The sequence below is a fragment of the Zalophus californianus genome, chromosome 5 (genome assembly GCF_009762305.2).
Source record: "Zalophus californianus isolate mZalCal1 chromosome 5, mZalCal1.pri.v2, whole genome shotgun sequence".
Classification (NCBI taxonomy): domain Eukaryota; kingdom Metazoa; phylum Chordata; class Mammalia; order Carnivora; family Otariidae; genus Zalophus; species Zalophus californianus.
Window position 1 is genome coordinate 119,615,665 of NC_045599.1, and position 21,117 is coordinate 119,636,781.

General features: G+C 37.4%; 1 pseudogene; it reads left to right on the forward strand.

Annotated features, from left to right (window-relative positions):
* The first annotated feature begins 17,247 nt into the window (after positions 1 to 17,247).
* Positions 17,248 to 18,281, forward strand: LOC113929578 (annotated as a pseudogene).
* The last annotated feature ends 2,836 nt before the right edge of the window (positions 18,282 to 21,117 follow it).

Below are 21,117 nucleotides of genomic sequence, written 5' to 3' on the forward strand. Positions count from 1 at the left end.
TGCACATACACCAGATAGATAGTGCCTCAAGGCAAATAACATTTAACAGAGAAATAAAAATGATGAAGAACAGAAATCAAGAGATGATTATAGGAGAAATATTAGGCTTGCTGGGACACTGAAATCCATCAATTTGAGAAAACAGACCAAAAATGCTCTGAAGCCAACATTTTATCTATTCCACTTATCTGTTCAAACACTTCATTTTCTAAGACTTGTTTGGCACACAAAATTCTAATGACCTTTCTCAAAAACGTGCCATATTTGTCCAAGGTATAAAATTTGCTGTTTGATAAGAGTACAAAAATGTTAGTAGTTCAGTTTAATTTGGAAATTAACTGCTAAAAAAAAATGGCTTTCTATTCTTAGTTAGGGTGATATAGATTGAAATAACAAAGTGATAAGGCATTGTTTGCCCAAAGGACTAGGACTGGGTGCTGTAGCGATCTAATTTTGAGGGTGCCTTTCCCCATACTTCAACCTTCCCTTTCTCTCTCCTACTTCAAGGAAGAAGGTGAACCAATTAGAAAAATACTGCAATATTCCAGAAAAAACAATAAGCTTTGAAACAGGTTAGTGGTTCTGATCCCCCTTCCAAGTTTTGAAGACTTCTACATTTTATGAGTCATGGGAAGAGATAAGGACCCTCCTCATGCTACCGAAACCAAAGTATCAAGGCCTTCCAAATGCCACCCCTGACCCAACATACAGCTGCCCTGGGTTCAGCCTGTCAAATATTACTAGCTGGGACTTGAATTCTGAGTGAGTACTGCTATCTTGGGTTGGATTCCCCCAAAAGCAAACTCTAAGAGAAGGACTCAAGAACCAATAGTCTATTAGGAGTATGCAAGAGCACCAGGAGGAAAGGGGAGGTGAAACCAAAGAAAGAGGCCGTCCATGATGAGGCCGTTATCCCAAGCTGGCTACCACTGTGAGGCAACTAGAGCTTGCTTCCTTGGGCAAATGGTAGAAAACAAAACCTATTACAGTGATTCCACCTAAGAAGAGAGAAAGCTTGTGTATTTATCTACTGGCTCCCATCAGTCAGTGGTTGAGAACTGAGGGATATTAATTTGCTAATACTTTCAGTCTGCCACATGCAAACTGAAAAGCCCTTGTAGATTCAGGGAAAGTGCTCAAACAGAGACGATACTGGTAGGTAGAGGTCAACCTTAGGAAACCAAGGCAGTAAAACCAGAGGAATATGGGCAGACACCCAAGATGCTGGGGCAGTTTTTAAAGTGACTCACGGTGGCGGCCTTCCATGCCAATAACTGCATCAAAGGTCTAGTAGGGCAGCAACAGAACAATACCATTGTGACCAGTGTGTTCCTGCAACTATGGTTATCATTTTGGTACCTGCTGCCTCACCTACCCATTTTCCAAGCCTGATTCTCCTACCTTCCCCTTGATTCTGTGTGAGTCACCCAGTAGCTTTCAAATAAATTTACTTTCTATTTAATTTAACCAGTGTTAGTTTCCCTGGCTTGCAACAAAGAACCCAGGTGTCTTCTACAGTGGTGCTCAAAGTGTGGAAAAGATCATATGGCCGGTGCTGCCTGGAGCAAATCCTGAGCCAAAGGAAAGCCTCTAAGGTTTCTAAGCAAAGTCATGATGACTTCAGAATGCAATTATTGCAGCAACTATGCATTCTCCTTTTGAAAACATCTTCTGACTTTACCATTGGGCCCTGATGGGTATGAATGCCTCCCTATGAGACACTGACTAATCAGAGGATCAGAGCCGCCAAGAATAAGTCGGATATACCCAATACAATACAAACTACTATAGCAAAGACACCCAAAAGTTAGTGATTCATTTTCTCTCACAATTATCCAGTGGTGTCCAGAGGTATCTAGAAGTGATCCACATCCAAGAGGTAGCTCTGTTCTAGAAGGTTCTCTGTCTCATTTCTTCACTATCTCAAAGTAGAATACTCGTCTTCATGGCAAAAAAAAAAAAAAAAGGCTCAAAAACATGCCAGCCTATAGAAAGTGGCAAGGAAAAAGTCCAGGATTATTTTTTAAGTAAAATAAAACATCATTTCCAATCACATTCCATTAGCAAAACCTTAGACACATAGCCATATTAGCTGCAAAGGAGAATGAAAAACGTATTCTGTAGTTAAAGCAGCCATATGCCCAGATAAACAGTTAATATGGAGAAAGGGGAGAATAAATTTGGGGAGAAAACTAGCAGTCTTTTCCGAATCTAGCCATAAAATCGGGCCTGTGTAACAACATTCCATTAAATAGCTGTACTAAATCAGATAGATGTAGGGTTTAGAGACAGATCATTTATGTTCTCTATGTGCCCATACCTGCAACACTGCCAGACAGTAACTCCCATGTAAGGCCTCATGGAGTGATCTCCATAACCAGCTGCCTGAGGACACTCGCAAGCCTCATTTCCCCACTATCTGTGACGGCAGCTGAAAGTGGCTTGCTGTGGAGATACAGTGCCACTGAACACTGGCTCTGAAACAGGGAGAACTTAGAGCAACAGAGTTTGAAGAACAGATCCACATGGATTTCTGGCTGGTAGGTAAAGGTTTAATTGAACAGTCAAGTGTATGAAAAACAATATTGGGAGGCTACTGGAAAAAAAGGGTTGGGGATGAGTTATGTGGGTAGATTTCGTGGAATAAGCATTAAAAAATATGTGCCAGGTGAATATCCGCCCCCCGCAAAAAAAAAAAAAAAAAAAAAAATCCTTGAAGAACAAGTTCTTACTAATGAGGTAGACAAGATTTGCATATGGTTCCAGCTTGAAAACAAGGCCTTGCAAGGCTATAATCTGGCCCCATAAGAGGAGATATTTACGTAACAAGCATGTTTGAGTCCAGAAAGCAAAGGATGGAAGTGAGAGTGGTGCTTCTCAGTAAAGGACACACCTGCAATTTATGTTTCTCCATCTTTGAGACTCTCGAGTTTACCATCTTAAAAAAACAATGTTGGGGTGCCTGGGTGGCTCGGTTGGTTAGGTTCAGGTCATGATCTCAGGTTCCTGGGATCAAGCCCCATTGGGCTTCCCGCTCAGTGGGGAGTCTTCTTGTCCCTCTGGCCCTCCCCCACTTGTGCTCATGCTCGTTTTCTCTCTCTCTCTCTCTCTCAAATAAATAAAATCTTTTTTAAAAATGTTCAAAAAAGTATTAGTACATGTATAAGGAAGGAAGAAAGGAAGAACCATCCCAGCAGGAAACAGAAAGCACAACAAAAGTTCTATTGAACGAGAAGCTGAGAGTACCACTGACCATTATTTGGCCCTTTATAGCACTGAACTGGCAAAAACTGAGCTAGAGTGTAGGTTGAGGAGACAGCCCCTGACCATCAGTGGGAAACAAGATAGCTGCCTATTCACTTCCCTCAATACCACTTTTGCTAAGGTCACATTAAACTACTCACAATTGCCCAAACTGTTAACTTTCATGCCTTTCGGCCTTTGTACTTGCTAAACCTTCTGCCTTGAATGTCCCCCACCAATTCTCATTTTTCAAAGCCTGGATCAAAAATCACCTTCTGTGTAAAGTCTTCCCTGATACCCTCAGAGTTAGTTGCCATATGCTTTATGCATAAGTCCACATACCTGTCCCAGCTCTTTTAAATCACATTGTAACTATTCGTTTACATGTCTATGGCCCTCATTCCACTGCAAACCTCTCAGCACATTATTTCAAGAATTGCAAAGCTTCCACAAACTTAAAGAACTGAACATTTTTTTACCAAGGAAATTGATTAACTTTAACAAGATATATATTCAATGCATCATTTGGCCAAGAATTGTAACATCTACTCTGATATTTGGCATAGAGAAAACTCTTGAATATATCTCATTTAAATTAATAAACTTTCGCAAAATATATACAGAAATTAGAAGTATGAGAAAGTTTTAGGTCAGGAGTGATGTCAGAGTTGATTATGTATCAGGAATCAATCACAAAAGGGGGATTTTCTTGATCATCTTGACCAGAGTTTAGGCTCTCCGTGTTGTGTGCCTTACCACCTTCCTTTGATAGGTATTTGGCATCTCTAGAACCCAGCCCTGTGCTGGAAATAAAGGTACTCATTAAATGTTTATACAATTGATGAATGAATGATTATATAGAACTCTGGATCCTACCATAGCTTCGTCTCTATCAGTTTTATATATACTTAGATAATACTTATGAAAATATGTATTTCATACACTTACACAGAATTCTACCTAAAAAAAAAATCACAGTAACATTAAACTCTTATCAGAACACAATTATTCACCCCTTTTAACTTTTTATTACCAAAAATGGTTATCTCTACAATAGAGTACATAAGCATCATTAAGAGACTAAAACCACTGACTGAATTTAATTAACATCGTATAACAGATCATACAAAAAATACATTCGTATTTCAGCCTAAGCCTTTATACATTCGGTTCATTAAATAGAAGGTAAGAACATGAGTAACTATTTCCCAGGGCAAGATTTATCAAGCTGTCTCTCTTCCTTGTGTTTCCATATTTATTATTTTGGATTTTTTTTTTTTACAGTGGGAAAAGCTATTTTCCTTTATCCAAGATATTACTTACAATATGGAAATCATTAGTGCACTTAAATATGGAATTCAGAAACGGGAAAATGAAGCCATAAATGAAAGAGACTTTTTGACAATGAGATTAATAACCTGTAGCCTTGATTTTGTTCCTTATAAAGTCTCATATCCTACTATGAACAGTATTTATTAATTCTCATGGTTATGCAGTATTTGGGGTTTATATGGCCACTCTCCAACTCTTTCGCAAAGGGATTTTCAAAAGTTCTGGTAACAAAGGAGTTAATGGAGTGGCACTGCTATTAAAAGATTTATGCTGACCAGGTGTTTGGGTTGCTTGAAAAGTCAACCATTTAACATACAACCTTTCTGTTGTAAATACTGTACCACTAGAAGACAGATTAAACGGCTTTGTATAAAACTATGGTTTAAAAAGAAATAGGGATAATGAAAAAAACATTGTCTCCAACTTTTCTTCAGTAAATTGCCAAACATGTGACCCTCAGAATCCACAGCCTCCTTATACAGCAACTCAAGCTGTCGCATGCAGAGACAAAGGCGGTGTTTGGGGCTTTAAAACTTACATATAAATACAGAATACGTATGCCAGAAACAGATTAATGACTACTCTAATCACATATACAATTATATAGGTCACATGTGAAAACCCATTCAAAGAACCCCAAGGTTATCATGGCCCCAGAACATCAGACTTTGAGGAGACTCAGTTTCTCTGACTTATGAGGTTAACCTGTTAACCCTGTCACCTTCACACTATTTCACTGGAAATACCGCCTGTTTGGAAAAATTGTGGTTGTTCAGGCTTACAGTCTTGAGCTTGCCTTATACAAACTAACCACTAAAAATGGGGGGGGGGGGAGTACATTTCATGAAATGAGCATTACAGAAACTAACCTGAGGGTTAAACACTACAATCATTCACAGGTGGGATTTCCCAAGGTTTTGTAACTTTCCATGAAGGGATTTGCATATGCCCAAGTCACTGCTGAAACAGGTTTTTAAGCAGTAAAGTAACCGTATCTGTTCATAGTTACCAAGCTGTTGGGCCTTTTGTTTAGTAGGTCAACATACTGTCGTCTTAATTTGTGTCTCGGCCTATCACGCAAGGGCCACTGCCTCACAGAAGGTTTTAATCAAAGCAGCCAAACCAACAAAATAGGACATCCTGGTCAGAATTACTCTTTCAACCTCATTTTGAACTGCTGTGTTTTCAGAGGTTTGGCAAATTTCATCATAAGCCACTTACCAAAGTGTTCACATTTAATGAGAGGCAATTTTTACATAAAAAAATAATCTCCTATCACCCAGTCTTCTAAATGTCAAATATCTATAGTTAAACGAAGAACAGTGCTACATTCTCAACCAGCCTACCATAAAAACTTAAGCACCAAGTCTAAAACTGCGCTGTTCTCTAAAAAGACTTCTCTACTCATATCCCTAGAACCTACATCCCAATCTTAAAAGATTCGTTACACGTTTTTGAGCTTCCCATAAACAGAAGGACCATAGCTTTGTGTAATATTAAAATTTGTCTGTATCTGTCTTGCTGCTCTATGTTGCTTAGATCTCACAGACAAAACAACTTGTGGTTTACTACGAGAGCCCACTACTACAAAACGAAACAGAAAAACAACCCATTGTCATCAAGAATGACTAGATTCCCATCTGGCTTTCCCATGAGTCATGATTTAAAGATAGAGCCACAACACTACGATTTCTAGATTGTTCACAAACAGCCCATAGGCCAAGCCTGGTGCATATTTAACAGCATTTCAACTGCAGACCATACTCTCTGCATTCACATATTCATGACATCATCCTGGGGTGGACGGGGGGGCAATAATTTGTTGAGGTCAGAGGTTCTTTGTTTAAAACAAACCAAAAATAAAGTTTCATTTTTCTCGAAGATAGATGGGTGGGGGGAGTTGTTAATTTTTAAAAGCCCAATTTCTAGGCACATTCTAAGATTTACACAGAGACAACGTGTATGTAAATATGTGTGGGCAAGCCAGTGCAGTAGCTGCCATGTTTCTGAATTAGGGGTCAGGCCTCCCAGCCCTACCTCATGGCACACAGGCCTAATAACTTCGACCTCTGTGTTCTTGTCAAACTCCTAACTCAGGCATGCCTTCCTCCTGTCACGGTAACTGCTTCAGGCATGGTGGCTGCAGAGAGGGACCAGACTGGAGACCCCTCATGAGTCCCTCCCTTCCCTCAATCTGAAAGCATTAGACAAGAAGATCAAAGTGCAAGGCAGGTAGGTGGTGGATAGACAGCCTTCTGAAAGGAGTGTTCCAATCAGAGCAGCACAAAACATCTGAATCAGTCCAAGGAAACCTGGCTGGCTCAGTCAGGTAAGCGTCTACCTTCGGCTCAGGTCATGATCCCAGGATCCTGGGATGGAGTCCTACATCCGGCTCCTTGCTTCTTGCTCAGTGGGGAGAGCATGCTTCTCCCTCTGCCTACCAAGAGTGCGCACGCTCTCTCCCTCTCTCTCTCTCTCTCTGAGACAAATAAATAAATCTTAAAAAAAAAAACAAAAAAAACTGAATCGGTCCATATACCCAAACAGATCTGGTGGCTAAGATTTCCTGCAACCTGTGTATACATGCACATATGTGCACATTTGTAGAGCAATTTCCCTTTTCTTCTTTTTCCTCATTTAAATCCATATACAAGTATTCTACAATGTACTTAGGATTTCACTGAACATTTAGAATTGTAATTTTTGTTTGTTTGTTTGAAAGAGCGCACATGCATGCACAGAGGGGGAGAGGGACAAAGGGTGAGGGGCAGAGAATTTTAAGCAGGCTCCGTGCTCAGCAGCGTAGAGTCTGACACAGGGCTTAATCTCACAACCCTGAGAGTATGACCGGAGCTGAAATCAAGAGTCAGACGCTTAACCGACTGAGCCACCCAGGTGCCCCTAGAATAGCTTTTTTTTTTTTTAATATTTTATTTATTTATTTGACAGAGAGAGAGAGACAGAGGGAGAGGGAACACAAGCAGGGGGAATGGGAGAGGGGGAAGCAGGCTTCCCACTGAGCAGGAAGCCTAATGTGGGACTCAATCCCAGGACCCTGGGATCATGACCTGAGCCAAAGGCAGGTGCTTAACCGACTGAACCACATAGGTGCCCCTAGAATTGCTCTCTAAAAGATTAAAATTAGTCAAAACTTTAGACAATTATAATTGGTTAATAGAATTTTTAATGATGCCACAGAATAAACCATTTTTAAAAATCATTCTATGACAAGGAAAAAAATCATTCTATGGCAGTTCACGTTTTATAAGTTTCTCCATTCTTACAGTTCCTTTGTGTATTTAAAAAATTATTTACTGAGCAAATTTTTATTAAGTGCTTGCTAGGACTCTGTTAGATCCTGAAATAGAACACAGAAAAGGTATTATATTTCTGCCCTCCTGTACTTAGCTTTTGGATGAGGCAATAGATCTTTCAATACCAGAGCATTACAAAATTTTGTTTACAAAATGATATCATCTGAAAAAAAGTGAAAATTTGTCAGCAAAGGCCTATAGTGTCATTAACAATATTCTAAAATTTCTTCTATTATTGGTTGAATTATGTTCTACCAAAATTCATATGAAGTGTTAGCCCCCAGTACCTCAGAATGTGACATTGTTTGGAAATAGAGTCTTTACAGAGGTAATCAAGTTCAAGTGAGGTTACTAAAGTGGCTCTAATCCAATATAACACCTGTCATATTAGATGATGCTTCTAAAAGCCAAGGAATGCCAAAGATTACTAGAAAACCACCAGACACTAGGAAAGAGGCACGAAGCATTCTCTGACAGCCCTCAGAAAAAACCAAGATACCTTGATCTCAGACTTCCAGCTCCCAGAACAAACAGATTTCTTTTTTTAAGCCACCCAGTTTGTGTTACTTTATTAGAGAAAACTAATATGTCTTCTAAAAATATTTCTAGTCCTTTAAAATGTAATAAAGCAAAAAAGTAGGGCTGTAGTGGTAAGGACAATTCGAACTGAAGGAAATTTTTAATTAACAAATTTTTAAATGCCTTGTCAACATGAAGATGCCTACTTAGTTGTGCCTCAATCCAAGTATGCTTTAAAAAGAGAGAGAGAGACACCTGGGTAGTACAGTTGGTTAAGCGTCCAACTCTTGGTTTTGGCTCAGGTCGTGATATCTAGGTTGTGAGATGGGGCCCAGTGTTAGCCTCTGTGCTTAGCACGGAGTCTGCTTAAGACTCTCTCTTCCTCTGCTCTCCCTACCCCACTACCCACTCCCCTCCCCACATTCACTCGCATGCACCCCTCTCTAAAATAAATAAATCTTTAAAAATTAAAAAAAAGAGAGATGTATATCCCCAAATTAAAAAGGATTTATTTCTGTTTCTAACATAAAATAGACTCCTAAGAATACATTAGTGGGACATTTGGAACTATAGTTCAAATATGACCACTGTATTATACAAAGAAAATAAACACGGTAGAGAAGTAGGCAAAATAGCTTCATAGTCTAGTGAGGCCATGATCTTTAAACATACATCTAAACTCTTACTCAGAAGATAAATTCTGATTTTTCTCCCAAAAAATACATACCTCTGCAATTTTATCGGAAGCGTCCAATAAAGTGACAGCAGTTATGGGACTCAAAGTTTTACTGTTTAAGTTGACAGAAGAAACACATAGCCAAGTTTGTTTTGAATCCATGATCTCTTATAATGCTACAGGGGAAAAATACATAAAGACAAGTAAATGTTAAGCTGAAAGTTGTTCTGAGTCAATAAAAAGTTACAAATTTAATATTCCTGACCCATCATTTTTGACTGGGTCTTTTGTCCCCCAAATCTTGTCCTTTCTTGCGTTTGGAATCTTTCCCATATTTATGTTTACTTATGAAGACAATGAAATAGAAAAATTTCATAGACACAGGCCTTAGCACTAAATGTTTAAAGGAATCTGTTCTTTTATAGTTGTAGCTGAATTCGTACGTCTCCTATCAGTTTTAGTTCTCCTGTGACACAGCAAATGGGCATAATCTTCCCTCATCTATCCACTATCAGACAAAAAAGAAAACAAGTTTTTATTATCCTAGCTAGCTACATCCTCACAGATTCTCCTAAATATTAGCAATTACATATTTCAGGTAGTTTAGATGGTTTTTCAATAGTCATCCATATAATTTGCTCATCCATATAATTTGCTCATATAAATACAGAATTCACAACCAAAACCAAGGCACAAAGATAGTTAAATATTGCTATGAACTGAATGTTTGTGTGGTCTCCCCCCAAAACCAAATTTATATGGTAAAGCCCTAATCCTCAGTGTCATGGTATCTGGAGGTGGGGCCTTCAGAAGGTAGTTTGGTCATGAAGATGAAACACTCATGAATGAGATTAGCACCCTTGTGAGAAGAGATACGAGATATTATCTATCATGTCACAACAGAGCAAGAAGATGCCTATGTACAAACCAGCCAAAGAACTCTCACCAGACAACGAAATCTGCCAGTACAGATCCTGAATTCTCAGCCTCTAAAGAGACACAATAAATATTTGTTGTTTAAACCACTCAGTCTATGGTGTTGTTATAATACCCCAAACTGCCTAAGACAAGTATTAAAAAAAAAAAAAAAAAAAAAACTGTTCTGATAAAAGTGTAATTTGTAACATGAATTCCTACCTAATTTTTATTTTCTGTTAACATTAAGCAGGGGTCACTCGGGGTATTATAGAAGAGATGGGAGCCTGTGGTGCGGTAGTTTCTATACAAGATGCAGTTGGTGATTAATACCAAAATGTTTGGCAGCTAGAGAATCAAGTAGGAACCAGAAAGCCAGTAACTTAATCATAGCCAGTAGAAGCAGTGGATTAACAAGGAAGAATAGTAGGAAATAGTAGAACTAAAAGCTGGCAATGGTTAAAAGTTTAGAAGAACACAGGAAATTCTATTCCATGGCAATTGAGGTTCTTTGTTAAGTGATCTCTCATACTTCCTACTTAGCACAAGTGTAGCCTCAGAAGCTAAACGTATAGATGTGGAAAAAGCATTTACAGCTGGTCAAAAAATGACAGGAAGGAAAAGCAAAACCTGATTAGGTCCTCATCACTGAAATGGTAGAATAAAGGTGTTTTGAAAGCAAAAGATGGTACAAAGAGAAATAAAAAGTAACATGGGCATGTTCTAGTTTCATCCATGATGGAGTAGCTATTATTGGACTTAACTTCTTGCTATAAACAAGTATAAAATCCAGACAAAACATATATAAAAACTATTTGCAGGCATTGGACAGCAGCCAATGCAGGGCTATGGTCCTTGAGAGAAAAGAGGCAAACAAACGTCACATAAACCCCAGATTTCTTCTTAGGGGCATTTTCCGAACCACAGCTCAGGGAAATAGAGCCTAAGTAAAGATGATAGTCTTGTTGGACAACAGAGACAGAGATCAGTGTCCTGGGCAGCCAAGAAAACTAACGTGGAGTAGATGAGTTCCTGAAAGGGAAAAAAACAAAACAAAACAACAACACTACAAAAAATGAGTCCTAATAATTTGTGTAAAACTTCCCCTCAGTCTTTAGTCAACTTCTAAGATACACATATAAAGAGCAAAGACTTGGAAGCCTAGCCAAGATAACCACTGGGATGCTGGAGAAGAGAGCAGAGATTTCCAAGGCCACAGAATTTGGGTCCAGGAGTTAGAGACTGGGGCATCCATTCGAGATCCCAGAGATATCACACTCCTAGGATGTGCAGTAAAAATCTCTCCCTCTGTATAAGGGCTATGAGCAAAACTAAAGTAGACTTGCCCTCACAAAGCTTAGCACACCTTGGTAAGATGAAGGTAATCACAAGTAATTTTACTCCCTACTAGAACAAAGTTTAGCATACTTCAGAACATAATTCAAAGCATGTGCAACATGTACACAATGTTAGTTATACAATCAAAAATTACTAAACATGTTAAAAATCAGTAAAAAAAAGGTCCAATAATTGAGATAAAATACAATCAGAAACAAATGATTGAAGTAATAAACAGAGGAGCAATTCAAAATAACTATGGTGAATATATTTAAGAGGGGAAAATAGGCAGAATGGATTAAAATCTATAAAAAGATTATAATGGACATTCTGGAAAGACAAAAATACATTATCTGAATGATACAGATAAGAGTACATTATATAAGAGTACATTATATAGACTTAGAGTAAGAGTAGTCTTAGAATGTAAGAGTACATTATATAGACTTAGACTAGAAACAGAAAACTGTATTAGTGAATTTGAAGACAATAGAAAAATATCTCAATAAAAGTACAGAAAGAAAAAAAATCACAAAAAAGAAATTCTTGGTTTAGATAGGGTCAAATTATACTTTAACTAAAGACTGTTCTGGACAAATATGTTCTGGAAAATATTAAAAAGAAGGCTTGAAAAGATCTAAATGCTTCCAAATAACTCAATATCCTACAACAAAGCCTAAAAATGGAGAAACACAAAAATCCAGTCCCAAACATAAGAACAGTTCATGTCCTGTGAATTCTAGGATCTCATGCTCTATATGAAGTATATATTGTTTAAAAGGTAGACTGTGATAAGTTAAAGATGCATACCACAAATCCTCAAACACTGAAAGTGAACCCTAACACACCAACAATGAACCCTAATGTAAACTATGAGCCCTGGGTGATAATGATGCGTCAGTGTACTTTCATGAGTTTTAACAAATATACCACTCTGGTGAGTGGTATTGATAATGCGGGAGGCTATACATGTGTGAGGGCAGGAGATAGAGGGGAAATCTCTGAACACTCAGCTTAATTTTGCTATGAACCTAAAACTGCTATAAGAAATAAAGTCTATTAAACACGCACAAGTGTACACACTTGCATGCTCACACACACTCACAAAGACCTGACAAATAGAAAGAAAATTACAAGAAACAGATTTACACAACCAGATCTGTGGTAGCCAGAATTCTAAAAGCGGATCCCCAGAAATCCATACTCTAATCCCTAGAATCCTTATGAATATGTCCAGATAGTGAATATGGCTTTGGAGGCCATAGGTTTCTGTTCTGACTATTCAACACCATTACCATAGCCAGAACTCGAACATTCTAGACACTGTGTAAACAAATGGGCATGACTGTGTTCCAATAAAACTTTGCTTGACAAAATTAGATGGTGGGCAGGATTTGGGCCATAGGTTATGGTTTGCCAACGCCTAACATAGAAACACCTAGGAACCTACAAAAAAGATATTAGAATAAATGAATTTATTAAGGCCACAGGATAAAGGTCAATCTACCAAAGAACAACCATATTTCTATATATTAGCAACAAACAAGTGAAATTTTTAAAATATTGCCAAAAGCATTGAAAATATGATCTATTTAGTGATATATTTCAACATAGTGCATATGTACAAGAGCTGTACACTAAAAACCATAAAACATTACTGGGATAAATTAATGATGGCCCAAATAAACAGATATCATGCTCATGATCACTAATATTTCAGTTCTCCCCTACTTGAGCTACAATTTAAAGGCAATTCCAAACAAAATCTCAACAGGTCTTCCTGAAGAAAACCTCATGCTGAATCAAAGACTATAAGGAAACACATATATACACACACATAGAAGAGCCAAAACAATGTGGAAAAAGTATAAGTTTGAAAGACTTACCTAAACTACTTGATTTAAACGTTTATAAAGCTGTGGTTATCAATGAAAATGTGATATTCTCATAAAAACTGACATAAATTGGGGCACCTGGGTGGTTAAGTGTCTGACTCTCGGTTTTGGCTCAGGTCATGATTTTAGGATCGTGGGATCGAGCTCCACAACTGCTCTGCGCCGAGCCTGCTCATGACTCTCTCTCCTCTTACCTCCTCCCCCACGCCTTCTCTCTCTCCCTCTCATTTTCTAAAATAAATATTTTTTAAAAACTGACGTAAATTAATAAAACAGAAAAGAGATGAGAGATAGACCCATACAAATATGGCCAGTTGATTTTGACAAAGTTGCCAAAGCAGTCCAACTAAGAAAAGATAATTTTTTCAAAGAACAGTGCTGGTAGAATTTAGTATCTGGAAAAAAAGGAAGAGAGGGAAGAGAAAAGAGAAAATAAATTTACCTTAAACATACTAAAAAAAAAAATCAACTTGAAGTGGGTTATTATACACTTTAAAGTAAGAGCTAAAAACATGAAACATCTGAAAAAAAATATGAAACATCTAAAAAGAAAATAAAAGACAAAACCTTAGTGACCTTATGGTTAGACTAAGATTTCTTATGTAGGACAAAATAACACAAACCATAAACAAAACCTGATAAACTGAATTTCAAAATTAACTTATTCTTCAAAATATATATTTCTGACAATAGACCTGTATCCACAATATTGAAGAATACTTTCAACAGAAAAAGACATACCAACTAATATGGGCGAAAAATTTTTGAAATTAGAATTCACCAAAAAGATAAACTGATGACAAACAAGCACTGAGAAAGATCCTTAACAAGGTTAGTCATTAGGAAAATGAAAATCAAAACCACAATGAGATACTACCCACCTACTGGAATAGCTAAAGTTAACAGGATTGATAATGCCTAAGGCTGTGGAGGATGAGGAAAGTCACTGAAACGCTGATTCATTGTTGCTGTAATGCAAAATAGTACAACCACTCGAGAAAACAGTTTGGCAGTTTCTTAAAGTTAAACATACACTTTCCATATGACTGAACAATTTTAGATATTTACCCAAGAGAAATATAAACCTATGTCCACACGACAATTTCCATGAGAACGTTAAAAGCAGCTTTATTCATAATAGCCAAATACTAAAAAGAATCAACCCAAGTGTCCCTGAACTGAAGAAATAACCAAATTGTGGTCTATCCACTGCTGATACATGCAACAATATGGATGAATCTCAAGAGCATTATGCTAAAAAAAACACAAAAGCCTGCATAATCATATAACAATTATATATACATTTCTAGAAAAGGCAAAAATATAGACCAGTAACTTCAGGGGCCATGGGTGCAATGGGGACTGCCTGCAAAGGGGAATGAGGGAACTTTTGGGGATGACAGAATTGTTCTGTATCATGATCGTGGTCATTAGATGACTGTATACATTTGTCAAAACTCATCAAATTGTATACTTAAAATTGGTTAATTTTACTCTATATAAATTATACACAACAGAGCTGACCACAAAAAGGTCATTATGGTTTGATCTGATTGTTACAATGAGTTCAGTTTGTGAAAATTCATCAAGCTTATACTTATGACATGTTTGCTTTTCTATATATCATAGTTGAATTAATCTTTAAAATGTTTAACTATGAAAATAGGAGTATGATAAAACATTTCATTGTACACTTAAAATGGAGAAGTTTTATTGGATGCAAGTTATACTTCAGTAGATAATTTTTTAATTGATTATGGCAAAAACAAGGAAAACATCAGACTCAGTATGAATTAGCTTATATCTACAGGTCCAGGGCTAAAGAAATTGGCTGCCAGTAAAAAGTCATTCAGAGGGTATTAAAGTTAATGCGTTTACTCTGATGCTTTCCCCCCCCCCTCCTGATACTTATTTTTCCCTCACTTTGGCTATAGTGCAAATCAGTGTTTGTCAAACTAGTTGATAAAACAGATTTTCTCTAAATCTGGTAAGCAGCATAATGACCCCCCCTCAAAGATTGCTACATCCTAATCCCCAAAAGCAATGAATACATCCCTCTGTAACAAAAGGGACCTTACAGATGTGATAATTAAGGACCTTGTGATGAGATTATTTTATAGATTATCTGGGGGGCCCCAAACTAATCCCATGAGTCCTTAAAAGCAGAGAAACTTTTCGTGGCTGTGATGGGAGGGAAATGTGAGTACAGAATAGTCAGAGAGATGCAATATTGCTAAATCTGAAGATGAAAAAGAAGGCACAAGAACCAACAAATGTGGGTGGCCTCTAGAAACTAGAAAGGTCAAGGAAATCGATTCTCACTCAGAGCCTCCAGAAAGAAACACAGCAATGGGGGGGGGGGAGGGGTGACACCTTGATCTTAGCACAATGAGACCCATGTTGGAATTCTAAGATATTAGGTTTGTGTTATTTATTTAAGAAGAAACAAATTGTTATTTTTCACAGATGTTATTATTCTGTATGTGGCAAATCCAAAAGAATCTACAGATAATTGTTACAATTAATAAGAGTTAAACAGGATAATTTAAAAATCACATTTAAAAAAATCAACATATGCATTTCTACATTCCAGGAAAAAAATATTTTCCTTTTATTTAAATTCAATTAATTAACATATAATGTATTATTGGCTTCAGAGGTAGAGGTCAGTGATTCATCAGTCTTATATAATACCCAGTGCTCATTACATCACCTGCCCTCCTTAATGTCCATCACCCAGTCACCCCAACCCTCGAGCAACCCTCAGTTTGTTTCCTATGATTAAGAGTCTCTTATGGTTTGTCTCCCTCTGATTTTGTCTTGTTTTATTTTTTCCACTCTTCCCCTATGATCCTCTGTTTTGTTTCTTAAATTCCACTTATCAGTGAGCTCATATGATAACTGTCTTTCTCTGATTGACTTATTTTGCTTAGCATAAAAGTTTTTATTTAAACCACTAACTTTGGGTCTCACAAATTAGTGAGACCATATGATAATTGACTTTCTCTGTTTAACTTATTTCACTTAGCATAATCTCCTCCAGTCCCATCCATGTAGATGTAAAATTTGGGTATTCATCCTTTCTGACGGCTGAGTAATATTCCATTGTATATATGGACCCCATCTTTTTTATCCATTCGTCTATTGAAAAAGAAATACAAACGGCTAACGGAATTTTTTAAAAAATTTTTTTTTAAAAAGGAATGGATAAACAATTCCTTAATGGTTTACCTGGGATTAATTCCTCACAGGGTTCCAATGACAGAAATAGTCTAAGATGAAGTTCTACATAAAACCAAGAACATATTTTTTTATTTCATCACTGATCTCATGGGAAAAATTTGCCCTCAAATGCTATTAGGCATATAGTAAAGAAAGAGATGTATGTTGACTGATGTGACTATTGGTAAATGTAAGGATTTTAAAATTAATAACAAGGCCACAGAATCTATGGCATATGTTTTTTTTTTTTTAATTCCAAGAAACACCATTTTAACTCTACTATCATGGTTATAGTAATGACAATGAAACTGAAGAATTTCCTTACCCAAATTCTCCAGACTGTTTTATAACTTTAGTCCACTAGCAAAGTTCAATATTGGGGAAATGTTTTCCTAATAAACAAGTTGAGTAAATTTTTTGGAACAAATAAAACAGACCTTTTTAAAAGAAATTTAAAAAAAAATCCAGAATAAAGAAAAGACCACTTAGTACCTAAAATCTATGGTTTGACCTTTCTAAAGAACAACAAAAAATAATCACATGTATAATACTTGAAAATTATGAAAATCAAAAAGGTCTAGATGTACCAAAGGATTATGTAATTTGAAAGAATAAAATTCCTCCCTTAAAAGAACACTCATTCACTTGAGTTCAAGCCACCCTCTCTTAAGGAGATTGTGCATGAATGAAAACAAGGAAATAATATGTCGAAGAATCTACTTTGTCTTTAGTTGGTAAGAAAAAACATAAGAGGCTCTACAACTGGGGACGCTCACAGCTCTTGGCGCCGGGCCCAGCTTCCTTCAAAATGTCTACTGGTCACGAAATTCTCTGCAAACTCAGCTTGGAGGGTGATCACTCCAAGCCCCCACGTCCATACGTGTCAGTCAAAGCATACACCAATTTTGATTCTGAGCGTGATGCTCTGAACATTGAAACAGCCATCAAGACCAAAGGTGTGGATGAGGTCCACTGTCAACAGTTTGACCAACCACAGCAATGAACAGAGACAGGATATTGCCTTCGCCTACCAGAGAAGGACCAAAAAGGAACTCGCATCAGCACTCAAGTCAGCCTTGTCTGGCTACCTGGAGACCATAATTTTGGGCCTATTGAAAACACCTGCTCAGTATGATGCTTCTGAGCTGAAAGCCTCCATGAAGGGGCTGGGGACTGACAAGGACTCCCTCATTGAGATCATCTGCTCAAGGACCAACCAAGAGCTTCAGGAAATTAACAGAGTCTACAAAGAAATGTACAAGACTGGTCTGGAGGAGGACATAGTTTCTGACACATCTGGTGACTTCCGCAAGCTGATGGTTGCCCTTGCAAAGGGTAGAAGAGCAGAGGATGGCTCTGTCATTGATTATGAACTGATTGACCAAGATGCCTGGGATCTCTATGATGCTGGGGTGAAGAGGAAAGGAACTGATGTGCCCAAGTGGATCAGCATCATGACTGAGCAGAGTGTGTGTCACCTCCAGAAAGTATTTGAAAGGTACAAGAGCTACAGCCCTTATGACATGCTGGAGAGCATCAAGAAGGAGGTCAAAGTAGACCTGGAAAATGCTTTCCTGAACCTGGTCCAGTGGCATTCAGAACAAGCCCCTGTATTTTGCTGACCAGCTGTATGACTCCCTGAAGGGCAAGAGGACTCGTGATAAAGTCCTGATCAGAATCATGGTCTCTTGCAGTGAAGTGGACATGTTGAAAATTAGGTCTGAATTCAAGAGAAAGTACGGCAAGTCCCTGTACTACTATATCCAGGAAGACACGAAGGGTGACTACCAGAAAGTGCTGCTGTACCTGTGTGGTGGGGATGACTGAAGCCCACGACGGATGAGCGCCCACGAGTGGTGCTCCTCTGTTTCCAGCTAACAGTTCTAGAAAATAGCTTGTACTAACAGTCCCCTTGTACCTGTCCCCGCGAGGATGGTGTTAGCATCACCCCCTCCCCATCCTTATGTCAGTTGCCTAAGCACTGCCTGTCTCTCACGTCTAGTCTCTCCTTTTAGCCAAAGAAATGAACATTCCAAGGAGTTGGAAGTGAAACCTATGACGTGAAACACTTTGCCTCTTGTGTACTGTATCATAAACAGATGAATAAACTGAACTTTTACTTTAAAAAAAAAGAAAAAGAATAAACATAAGAAAGAACTCTAAAATAGAAGTTGTTAATCATTTTATTCATGGATATAACCAATATTTACTGATTCTCTTTTGTGGCATGTGGGGGGGAAATTGTAATTCCCGCTCACAGGAAATTAGCAATTCAAAAGGATAAACTGACATTTATGATGAACTGTAATAGGAGATGAAATGAAATGCCATGCAAGTAGTACAAAGCCCTGTGTGTGTTCAGAAAAGAGCAAATGAGAAGAGCCAGGAAGGAAGCATCCATAGTGCACCAGCAACTTAGGGCAAGAAGGGGACCCCTACTGCCTTTATGTGAAACATGGAGGACAATGTTGGAATTGGAACTTGATATATAGATGGGATATATGTCAGTATAGATGAATGAAATGTCATCCCAAGAAGAGGAAAAAGTTTCTACAAACATAGGGCAGTGTAAGGATGTCAGGATTCATTAAGGAAAACAGTTAATATTCAGGTTGCGTGGAGATACAGAATTGATGAAAAATCCATTGGAAAGAAGGCTGGAAAATCAGGTCCAATCAGGAATTGTCCTGAAATAAGGCTACAGAGTTCACATTATATACAGAAAACATTAAAAGATTTTAAAGCAGAAATTATAATATATATTTATACACATTATGTAATATAAAATATGATATTAAATATATTTATATATTTATTAGATGTGATAAGAAGGTATGATTGTGGGGACCACTAAAGGCTGGAGCATGGAGCTCCGAAATAGTCCAAATAAAATGTATTGAGTATTCAACCTCAGGTGGCACCCATAGGACGGATAATCAAGAAGATGACAAAAGTAGTCATAACTGAGTAGCTTTCTTGCCCTAAGTTTAAGGGGATAAGAAAGAAAAGTCTGTTGAGTTCATGTCAACAAAGTGTATGAAGAACTTTCTAAAGGTGTAAGAAGTTATACTTAATATGAATTTAGCCTTTGAGGAGCCTCTGGCAACAAAATCATTATTACAATACAAAGTGGGAAAGCCCATGACTAGCAAGTAATGCTGGAGTACTAGGGAAATCAGCAAAGCAGCAAGGGCAGGTATGGGTGACGTGCTCGTACTTCCCCAGAGGGACCAACAGTAAGCCAGGGAGAAGGGCTTACTAGGCAGAGAGAAAAAGGCAGGAACAAAGGATTTTGAGAATCAAGAAACTGTTCAAAATCACACAGGGTTTCAGTTTCTCCACATCCTAAAACTTCCTACTTTGTTGTTTGTTTGTTTTATAATAGCCATTTATAATAGCCATTATAAAACAAACAAAATTGTTTGTTTTATAATGGGTGTGGAGTGATAGCTCCTTGGGGCTGCAGATATATTTTTAAACCTGCAAGATTTTCTGAAAAAATAAGTGACTCTTCCCCCAAGTCCCTGGTGCATTATGGATGCTTTCTTCCTGGTTCTTCTCATTTGCTCTTTTCTGAGCATACCACAGGGCTTTGCATTACTTGCATAGCATTTCATTTCATCTCATATTATAGTTCATCACAAATGTCAATGTATCATTTTGAATTGCTAATTTCTTGTGAGCAGGAATATCATTTTTTCCCTCCACATGCCACAAAAGAGAATCAGTAAGACAGAGTAAATCTAAACAGATAAATTACCATCAGAGAGATAAAGAACACCTCAGAGCTAATTTTCACATGGTTTCATTGGGGTAGCCTATGAATCCTTCAAAAAGCCAATAATTCCAAAGCCATGTAAGCTTTTCTAGAGCACAGGATTTTTCAAGAAAACACCCATGTATGAGGATATGAATATAACTTTGATGTAAAAACCTAACAAAAGATGTACTCACAAACTATAGACAAATCTCACATATGAATATTGAGAAAAAGTAAATTGAAAATATGAAATATAATCCAGCATCACATTAAATGAAACCACAAGCAGGAAAAATGTAAGGATGTTTCAATATTAGATACTAAGGGGAAAAGAAAACATCACAGATTCTGGAAAGGCATTTGATAATATTCAATTCATTAAGTTTTAAAAATCTCCATGAAATAGTAATGGCAAGGCTTCATATCTCCACCTCAAAATCAGCACCATATCTAATGGAGAAATAGCAGATGGCTTTCCCACTAAAGGCAGAAATAAGACCATGATATTCATCCTCACCACTGCCCAACAAAATTAAGGAAGAGAAAAAAATCAGGGAAAAAAAAAGTAAAAAGCTTCCTATGTGTGGGTAATATGATTGGATAACTTCAGAACCCGATTCAGGTTTGAAAAAACTGAAACTTCCCTAACTGAAGAACTATCACAAATGTTATAGGAAATTACTAAAGTTGTAGGATACAAAACTAATATACACAAATAAATAGTGCTTATAAGAACAAAGAAAAATCAATAAAAGTTGAGGTTGAGCATCATTTCCTATTTTAATGGCTACTTTTATTTCCTCTTCTGTGAACTCTAGGCTCGTTCTTTTTCAATTGTTCTATTGTATTTCATCATTTTTGTAGGAGCTCATATTTTAAGGAAATTAGCTCTTTACAAGTATA